The sequence below is a fragment of the Epinephelus lanceolatus genome, chromosome 10 (genome assembly GCF_041903045.1).
Source record: "Epinephelus lanceolatus isolate andai-2023 chromosome 10, ASM4190304v1, whole genome shotgun sequence".
Taxonomy (NCBI): domain Eukaryota; kingdom Metazoa; phylum Chordata; class Actinopteri; order Perciformes; family Serranidae; genus Epinephelus; species Epinephelus lanceolatus.
Window position 1 is genome coordinate 746,306 of NC_135743.1, and position 8,695 is coordinate 755,000.

General features: G+C 44.2%; 1 long non-coding RNA gene across 1 annotated transcript in view; it reads right to left on the bottom strand.

Annotated features, from left to right (window-relative positions):
- Nucleotides 1–5,987: 5,987 nt before the first annotated feature.
- LOC144464397 (uncharacterized) overlaps nucleotides 5,988–8,695 on the bottom strand; it is an 88,239-nt gene continuing 85,531 nt past the window's right edge. The window contains exon 3 of the long non-coding RNA XR_013492109.1: nucleotides 5,988–6,099. This is a non-coding gene — a long non-coding RNA (uncharacterized LOC144464397). The remainder of the gene's footprint in view (nucleotides 6,100–8,695) is intronic.

Sequence of the window (8,695 nt, forward strand, 5' to 3'; positions counted from 1 at the left end):
TCTCTCGGCCTCTCTGCTCCACATTTGTATTTTAACTGAAATATTCTTCTTCGTGTATCAGAGAAATCTGGCCCCTCTGTCTGTGATACGGAGCCATTTATCTGAGGTTAGGGGCGGTTCAAGTCGACAGTGTTGGTGCAGTTAAATGTTATCTTTATCTCCATCACCCGCAGCATCCGACCATACCATCAGAACAAAGTCTGCTACTGTAATTAATACTAATCCAATCACTTCAGCTCGCAGCTCTAATACTGATGATGATCGTTATCAACAGGAGGCGGCACGCTGGAGATGACACGTCTTTAATCACGAGTCTGAGCCAGGCCAAAAACTTGTGGGGGTTTTGGGTGCAGCAGAGGGGTAATTAAAGTAAAAGCTGACAAAGTAAAAACACTTTACTTTGACCTCCCGCCCGCCAGCCGACTGGAAGTAACAGCCCTGAGTCCCTGTGGAGACTTCCTGTTAAAAAAAAAGGTCGAATCACTAAAGTAAATAAATAAAAACCTGCAGCTCTGCTGAACCTCCCGACTCCTCGCTGGAAACATACTGTAGGAACACTGAAACACTGAAACCTAACAACACACACACACACACACGTCTGTACTGGAGGTGTGTCCATACGTCTTCACGTGTCGCTGCATGTGTCAACACACACTCCAACATGTGCTTTCACTTCACTGTACTACTGAGGACCCTCAGCTCAACTCAACTTTATTTAAACAGCAGCTTTCACACAAACACTCGGCCCAAAGCTCCTCACATAACGACACGATCCAGAGGAGAACACAAACACCTGAACATCACGTTCTCCGAGACTAAAACGTGACAACAATAAGATGATAAAATATTAAAAAAGCAAAACAAACAAAAAAGATGATTCAAAGTCAGCAGAATAAAAACAGAGTAAATAAATAAAACAGAATACAATAAACCGGAGGGCAAAAACCAACAGTGACTGTGATGTTCCTCCACATTAAAAAGCCAGATTAAAAACAACGGTCTTTAATTTACTTTTTTAACCGCGAGGTGAGAGCAGCACTCGTACAGTCTGCAGCTCAGGGTTAACTTGTAATTCATCTTCACCAAAGTCAGCAGGTACAAGTGTGTTTTAATCTAATGTCGAACTAACTGCAAATGCTTCTGTCGTCACCCAGAGAGGAACGTTAAGAGAGCGGAGCAGCGATCAGCAGTAACGTTAACAAGTGAAACCGACTGACCGACACACTCTGCAGCATTAAACAACTGAAAGCAGAATAACTCTGCTCAGACTGTTTCACCTCAGAAACCCTGTGACAGCTCCGCTCAGCGTCTTTACTCAGAGCTAACGAGGCTGCGCTCCACTGATGGAGACGTTAATGACAACACAGTTATGAACTCTGCCTCCCCCTCATTTTGTTACTCTCATACAGGCAGGAGACTGTGAGATGCTTTCAGATGAATGAATTAATGCAGTCAGTGTTTAGAATGAAAAGGTTGTGGATCATTGATCCAACAGAACGTAGTCACTTATTTCAGGTGAAATAATCAGTGGACACTGTGCTGACATAAAGACCCCACAGTGGGTCAGTGTGAGCAGCTGCAGAGGGAAACAATCTGACTGGTTTAAATCTACAGTGTGGAAACAGTTTGGCTGTGAGGCTGAAGGAAAAGGGACCTGAACAAGAGACACACTGTCTGCAGGTAAACTCATCTGTTAGTTTAATCATAAATACAGTGTGATAAGTTTTAAAAGAATAAAGTAGTCACACAGTGAGTTTATCGAATCAAATTGTGAGCTGCCTGCACATTATCACCCCGAGTCCAAACCTAACCACACGTTAACCACAGCGTTGTAGAAATTAAGTTTTGCTGTATCAGCAACATAAAAACCTGCAGATGTAACGTATGGGTGCTTTGTAGAAACGCACAAAGACAATATTTACTCTGTCAGCTGAGTTTCTCAAACAGTCTTTAAAAAGAAGTGAGACGTCCTCACTTCCCACAAACATCACATTGAAGGTGTAAAACTTAAATTGGTCCTTAGATAAAAGTACAAAAGTACAAAAGTACATACACACACACACACACACACACACACACACTCAACTCCCTTCTTGGTGCCCTTTTTGAAAAACTGTCTTCAATTTGTAGGTTGGAGCTGCTTCCTCAGTAACCCCCCCCCCCCCCCCCCCCAGTGCAAGTTAATCTGCTCGGCTCAACCCAAACTCCCCCCCCACACACACACACACACACACACACACACTCACACACAGTTCCTTTAAAGGAGGGGTTGCAGGAGGTAAGTGAACAGCCCCGGGCTCACCAGCGAGAGGTTGGATATAATGAAGAACATGTGGTTCAGTCAGAGGAGCGTGTGTGTGTGTGTGCGTGTGTGTGTGTGTGTGTGTGTGTGCTCTGCTCAGTACCTGATCTGGAGACAGTCTCGGGATTTCGGGGGAGGCAGCAGAGCCCCCGCGGGGCTGAATGTTTAAATACAGCAAGCAGCAGCGTGGGAGTGAGAGCGGTGAGAAGTTCTCTCTGACACAAGATGGCCCCTGATGTGCTGACACGCCAAGAGGAAACCAAATTAGCCTCCTGTTGGAAATAATGGCCCCGACTCTTAATTGGAAAGGGAAGAGTAAGTTTGACGTTACAGAGGCGTTGATGTGACAGCGGCACCGGGGGAGAAATCATCACCTGTAAGGTGGTTAGTCATCCTCAGCTGTAACCTGCAGAGATGTCACTTGATGTCACGTGTTGATCTTGTGTGTCGTTTACATGTCGCTGTGACACCTGATCAATCTGTTACACATCATCATTAACATGATCGTAGAAATAATCACAAAGCTTTGGATTCTATCACTTTTTAGATTCAGAGATTTTCTGAACCAGACGAAGCTGCAGCTCATGTTTCGTTCCCTCTGTCAGACGTGTGTGGTTCCTCCACACCAGGACAGATATTCAGCGTCCTGAGACGTGCTGAGCCAATCACAGCCAAGTGTGATAGAAGCCTGTAAAGAGGAACGCCACTGAGGCATTTTAGAAAACAACCAAGATGGCGGCAGCTGAGGTGGAACCTTCTGTAAAGCTGTTATCATGTTATCTTGCCATCAGCTGCACTGTAAACTCCTCATGAGAGGAACAATAACTCTCCAGCTCATCTCGGCACACTGTCGTCCCGTCACAGTTCTCCATCTAACTCAGATGTTGCTGCTTTACACCAAGCCCCGCCCCTAATGAGCTGTGATTGGTCATCTACACCAGGTGGACCTGGTCACATGTTTACAACCTGCTGAAAAAGCCTTCGGGAAATCAAATAATGTTGCGCTCCACATCTGCCACTGAGCTTTCCGATTATTTCAAGCTGCATCCTGCGAGGCTGAAACATGAATCCAAACCTGCAGTTCCTCTGACGTCCACTAGAGGCTGGCTCCTACAGTGAGGCCGTCCCCACAGACCTCCATGACCACATATAGAAATCAACATGTTTACAGTTTACTGAACTTTTACAGAACTCACCTGTTTACGTTTTAGGTTTAATGTTACACAACAATAAGAGGGCGGGGCCTCTTTGAGTGACAGGCTGGGCCCCAGACTGCCTGCCCTGTCTATATTTACGGCCCTGTCTCACACCTGCACAATGAAACTAAGGGCCAGTCCCAATACCCCCCCTTAGCCCTACTCCTACATTTGTGCGTTCCCGTGAGGGGTGGTGGTGTCCGGATTCCTTTTTGCGTGTATGGGCAGGGGGCATAACGAGGAAGGACTGAAGGACTATCTGCTGATAAAGCTTTTAACAACATCACAGTGACGTCACACATGATGTTCGTCTGCAGAGACAGAAGCTTCATCCTGTCATCTACTGATGTGCTGATTCATATTTATGTTTGTAATGTTATTTAGTGTTTGTTATTTCCTTGATATTGTTGAAAATACATGTTTTTATTAAAAAATAAGTCCTGGACTTTTTCCCATCAGGAGGAAAGCTGGTTAACGTCAGCTGTTAGCAGCTTGTAAACATCAGCTAGTTAGCAGCTAGTTAACGTCAAATGTTAGCCCTTAGCAGCTAGTTAACGTCAAATGTTAGCCATTAGCAGCTAGTAAGTGTCAGCTGTTAGCCGTTAGCAGCTAGTTAACATCAAATGTTAGCCGTTAGCAGCTAGTAAACGTCAGCTGTTGGCAGCTTGTAAACATCAGCTGTTAGCTGTTAGCAGCTAGTTAACGTCAAACGTTAGCCGTTAGCAGCTAGTTAACGTCAGCTGTTAGCCGTTAGCAGCTAGTTAACATCAAATGTTAGCCGTTAGCAGCTACTTAATGTCAAATGTTAGCTGTTAGCAGCTAGTAAACATCAAATTTTAGCCGTTAGCAGCTAGTAAACATCAGCTGTTAGCCGTTAGCAGCTAGTTAACATCAAATGTTAGCCGTTAGCAGCTAGTTAACGTCAAATGTTAGCCGTTAGCAGCTAGTAAACGTCAGCTGTTAGCCGTTAGCAGCTAGTTAACATCAAATGTTAGCCGTTAGCAGCTAGTTAATGTCAAATGTTAGCTGTTAGCAGCTAGTAAACATCAAATGTTAGCCGTTAGCAGCTAGTTAACATCAGCTGTTAGCCGTTAGCAGCTAGTTAACATCAAATGTTAGCCGTTAGCAGCTAGTTAACGTCAAATGTTAGCCGTTAGCAGCTAGTAAACGTCAGCTGTTAGCAGCTAGTTAACATCAAATGTTAGCCGTTAGCAGCTAGTAAACATCAGCTGTTAGTTAATGTCAGCTGTTAGCCGTTAGTAGCTGGTTAACGTCAGCTGTTAGCCGTTAGCAGCTGATAAAGTTAACGGCTGATGAAGGTTACTTTGAGTTATATTATGATGCATTCAAGCTCTAGCCAGTAAAAATGAGTATTGGTTGAAAGTAAATTGTAACGTTCTCATGGTGTGTTCAGGGTAATCTTGTAAAATGTAGTTTTTGGTGAGAAACTTGAATAAATTCAGCTGTTTGAAGGAGAAACGTGCCGATGTTTTCACAGCACTATGACACAGATATTAGAGAGAGAATTGTGATGTAATAAAAGAGTCCGAAAGAAGTTCATATTAAAGGTTGTTTGATAAACGTGTCTGAGTGAATCTGTGCTGATTGAAACGTAGTGTGATGAAGGGCTGAATGACTTTAAAACTGTTGAGTTATTTTATATAATAAAGATTTCTTTGTTTCCCTGGAACAACAGGGAGAATAAATAACAACAAAACTAAATAAACAACAACAACAAAACATTAGGACCAGCTGGGGATGAGCACATACACCATCATCTGTGTCTGTGTCTGTTCAACCAATTAAACTATCTGTATCTGTGCTCGGAGTGGGCGGAGTTTATGTCCAACGTAGGTGGGGTTTAAACTGAAAGTGGGTTGGGCCTCATCAGGAGTTGTGATTTTAAGCCCGAAATTTACACGTATTAATCAGAGGTTGCATATTTATTGTCTATACGAAGAGTATTTACAGAACAGCCTCAGAACTGAGCATCACATTAACATAATAATGATTTTCCTTCATCATGAGTTCAGATAATGACACATTTACACCTGTGATACTCATAAAAAATACACTATCTGTACTGGACACTGGTTTCATCAGAGTAATCGCCCCCCCCAGCACCAGCTGTCACTGTCCAAACTGTGATTTTAAACATCAGCATTGGCCCACAGCTTCAGTGCGTCCCGAAAAGTGAAATCTGATTTTCTTATATTGAAGTTTCTTGTTATAAAGTGATGAAATTATATCGTAATGAGAAGTTTCTAGTTTTATGAGATACGACTCTGTGTCGTTATAATGAGAAATATTTCTTGTTTTAACGAGATTTTGAACAATAACGAAAATGTTCTGTCACATAACACAAAATATTTCTGTTAAAGTAAAAAAATCTGAATGTTTTGTTCCTCTGAGAAGAATCTGATCAGAGTTCTGACAGTTTCTATCAGGACGTCATGAATCATTAGTTTAAGGAATAATACGTTTACTCACTGTGTTTGTATCTTCATCTTCATGCTGCGGCCTGTGGACGCCTCCTCCTCCTCCTCCTCCTCCTGATCTGAGTCTTCAATGTGACTTTGGTTTCATGCTGTTGTTTCTCATCTATTGAAGATCAATAAAAAAAAAAGCAGAAAGTCATGCACGCGGCTCTGCACCCTGAACACCACCCCTTTTAGAATGTGTTGTATAACCCAGAGCAGATTGTCTAAAATCTTTTCAGGTGTTATCTCTGCTGCTGTCAGACCAAGGTCAAAGGGAGAGCACACTGTTGTCTCTTCATTCTCTGACAGCTTAATAAAACCCCTCCAACACTCCTCTCCTTCTTCTGTGGCCTTTTTTATTGGCCCGGTGACACCCAAGGCTTTTCTCAATGCATACATGATAAGGAGTGTGTGTGTGTGTGTGTGTGAGCATCACAGATAAAGAGAAGTCCTCTCTGCTTCTCCCCAAAGCTTCTGAAACACTCACACATGGGAGTAACAGATAGAACGAATCAAAGGCTGAGGGATGTGTGTGTGTGTGTGTGTGTGTGTGTGTGTGTGTGAGATACAGACCCCGGCCTGTCACTTGGTCTGCAGCTGGTATAATAAAATTTGTTGAGTATAACGCACAGATACAAATGTGTCACTACAAATAATCCGGCAGGTTTTTCAGCAGCAGCGTCAGGACGCAGGAGAGACGAAGGTTTTACTGAGAGCAGCTCTGGGCTGAATTTTACTCTCACAGATTTTACTGAAGTGCTGCTCAGTTCGTCTCTGCTGACTTCTTCACAAACTTTCTGACACCATGAAACTGCGTCCTCCAACAAACTGCTCGCTGTGATGTCACCAAACTGTGACATTAATTTTAAAACATTTAAATTCACCTGAGAATTAGAATCCCCACCCTGTGCTTGTATGACTCCGCCCACCAGTCCACCCTGTGGTCGTATGACTCCGCCCACCAGTCCACCCTGTGCTTGTATGACTCCGCCCACCAGTCCACCCTGTGGTTGTATGACTCCGCCCACCAGTCCACCCTGTGGTTTTATGACTCCGCCCACCAGTCCACCCTGTGGTTTTATGACTGCGCCCACCAGTCCACTCTGTGGTTGTATGACTCCGCCCACCAGTCCACCCTGTGGTTTTATGACTCCGCCCACCAGTCCACCCTGTGGTTGTATGACTCCGCCCACCAGTCCACCCTGTGGTTGTATGACTCCGCCCACCAGTCCACCCTGTGGTTGTATGACTCCGCCCACCAGTTCACCCTGTGGTTTTATGACTCCGCCCACCAGTTCACCCTGTGGTTTTATGACTGCGCCCACCAGTCCACCCTGTGGTCGTATGACTCCGCCCACCAGTCCACCCTGTGGTTTTATGACTCCGCCCACCAGTCCACCCTGTGGTTTTATGACTGCGCCCACCAGTCCACTCTGTGGTTGTATGACTCCGCCCACCAGTCCACCCTGTGGTTTTATGACTCCGCCCACCAGTCCACCCTGTGGTTTTATGACTCCGCCCCGCTCTTCAGTTATGGACAAAAACATTTTTTGTGAGGTCACACTGACCTTTGACCACAAAATTCTATTCAGTTTATTCTTCAGTCTAAGTGGACGTTTGTGCCAAATTTAAAGAAATTCTCTCGAGCTGTTCATGCGGTATCATGTTCACAAGAATGACACAGACGAGGTCACTGTAACCTTGACAATCGAATCAGTTCATCCTCCAGTTGAGGAATGTTTGTGCCAAATTTGAAGAAATTCTCTTGAGATATTGGATTCACCAGGATGGGATAGATGGACGTACATGAGAAGGGACGAACAACCCCAAAACATAATTCCTCCTGACCACACCTATCATCAGTGTGGAGGCACAAAACGTGAAACTACTCTGAATATTACTCATTAAATTAAGATGTAATGAGGTACTGTGGCTGTACTGAGTATCAGCACAGCTGTGATTCAGCTGTGATTCAGTCGTAGGTACGAGGCCGCACGGTTTTGAGCACCAGAGATGTTGCAGAGCAACGTTTTAACATCTTTGTTTTATTGTATTGTTTTATTGTGCACATGAACACACGTGATCATACGGACGACTCGATACACGATTCCTGCTGCCGGCTCAGATCAATGAATTGACAGTTGGTGGTTGAAACTCCACTGATGTGTTTTGGCTTGTGTCCTCCATCAGGATCAGCTGCGTCCTGATGTTACAGTCAGGAAACACCTCTGAGATCAGCCTCAGTCTGAGCTCAGAAAAATACTTCTAAATCAGACTGATTTAGTATAATTTATTCTTATATCTAATGTTTGCAGAGAGCTAAACTGTTGAATCACCTTCACAGATAATTCAGTGATTGTCTTTATAACGTTTACATATGCAGATGTATTCAGATGTGTTACTTTGGAGTATCTGCTGGTGTCTTTGTTCTCCAGCCGGACTTCCTGTGGTTTCCTGTCCTCTCAGGTCGTTAGCTGCACTTTAATTGCGTTCACCTGGCACCCCAGGAGTTTATCTGCTCCCTGATTAAATGGCTAAAATTGCAAAAACAGTTGGGCTCTGAATGTTGAGGAGCTCCTGAGAAACGACTGCTCTGCTCCGACACCTGCGCCGAGTGGAAAGGCACCAAATGTACAAAGTAAACCACAGTGATACCACACATCAGATCACTACAGGTGTGTACATGATCACTGCAGGTGTGTACATGATCACTACAG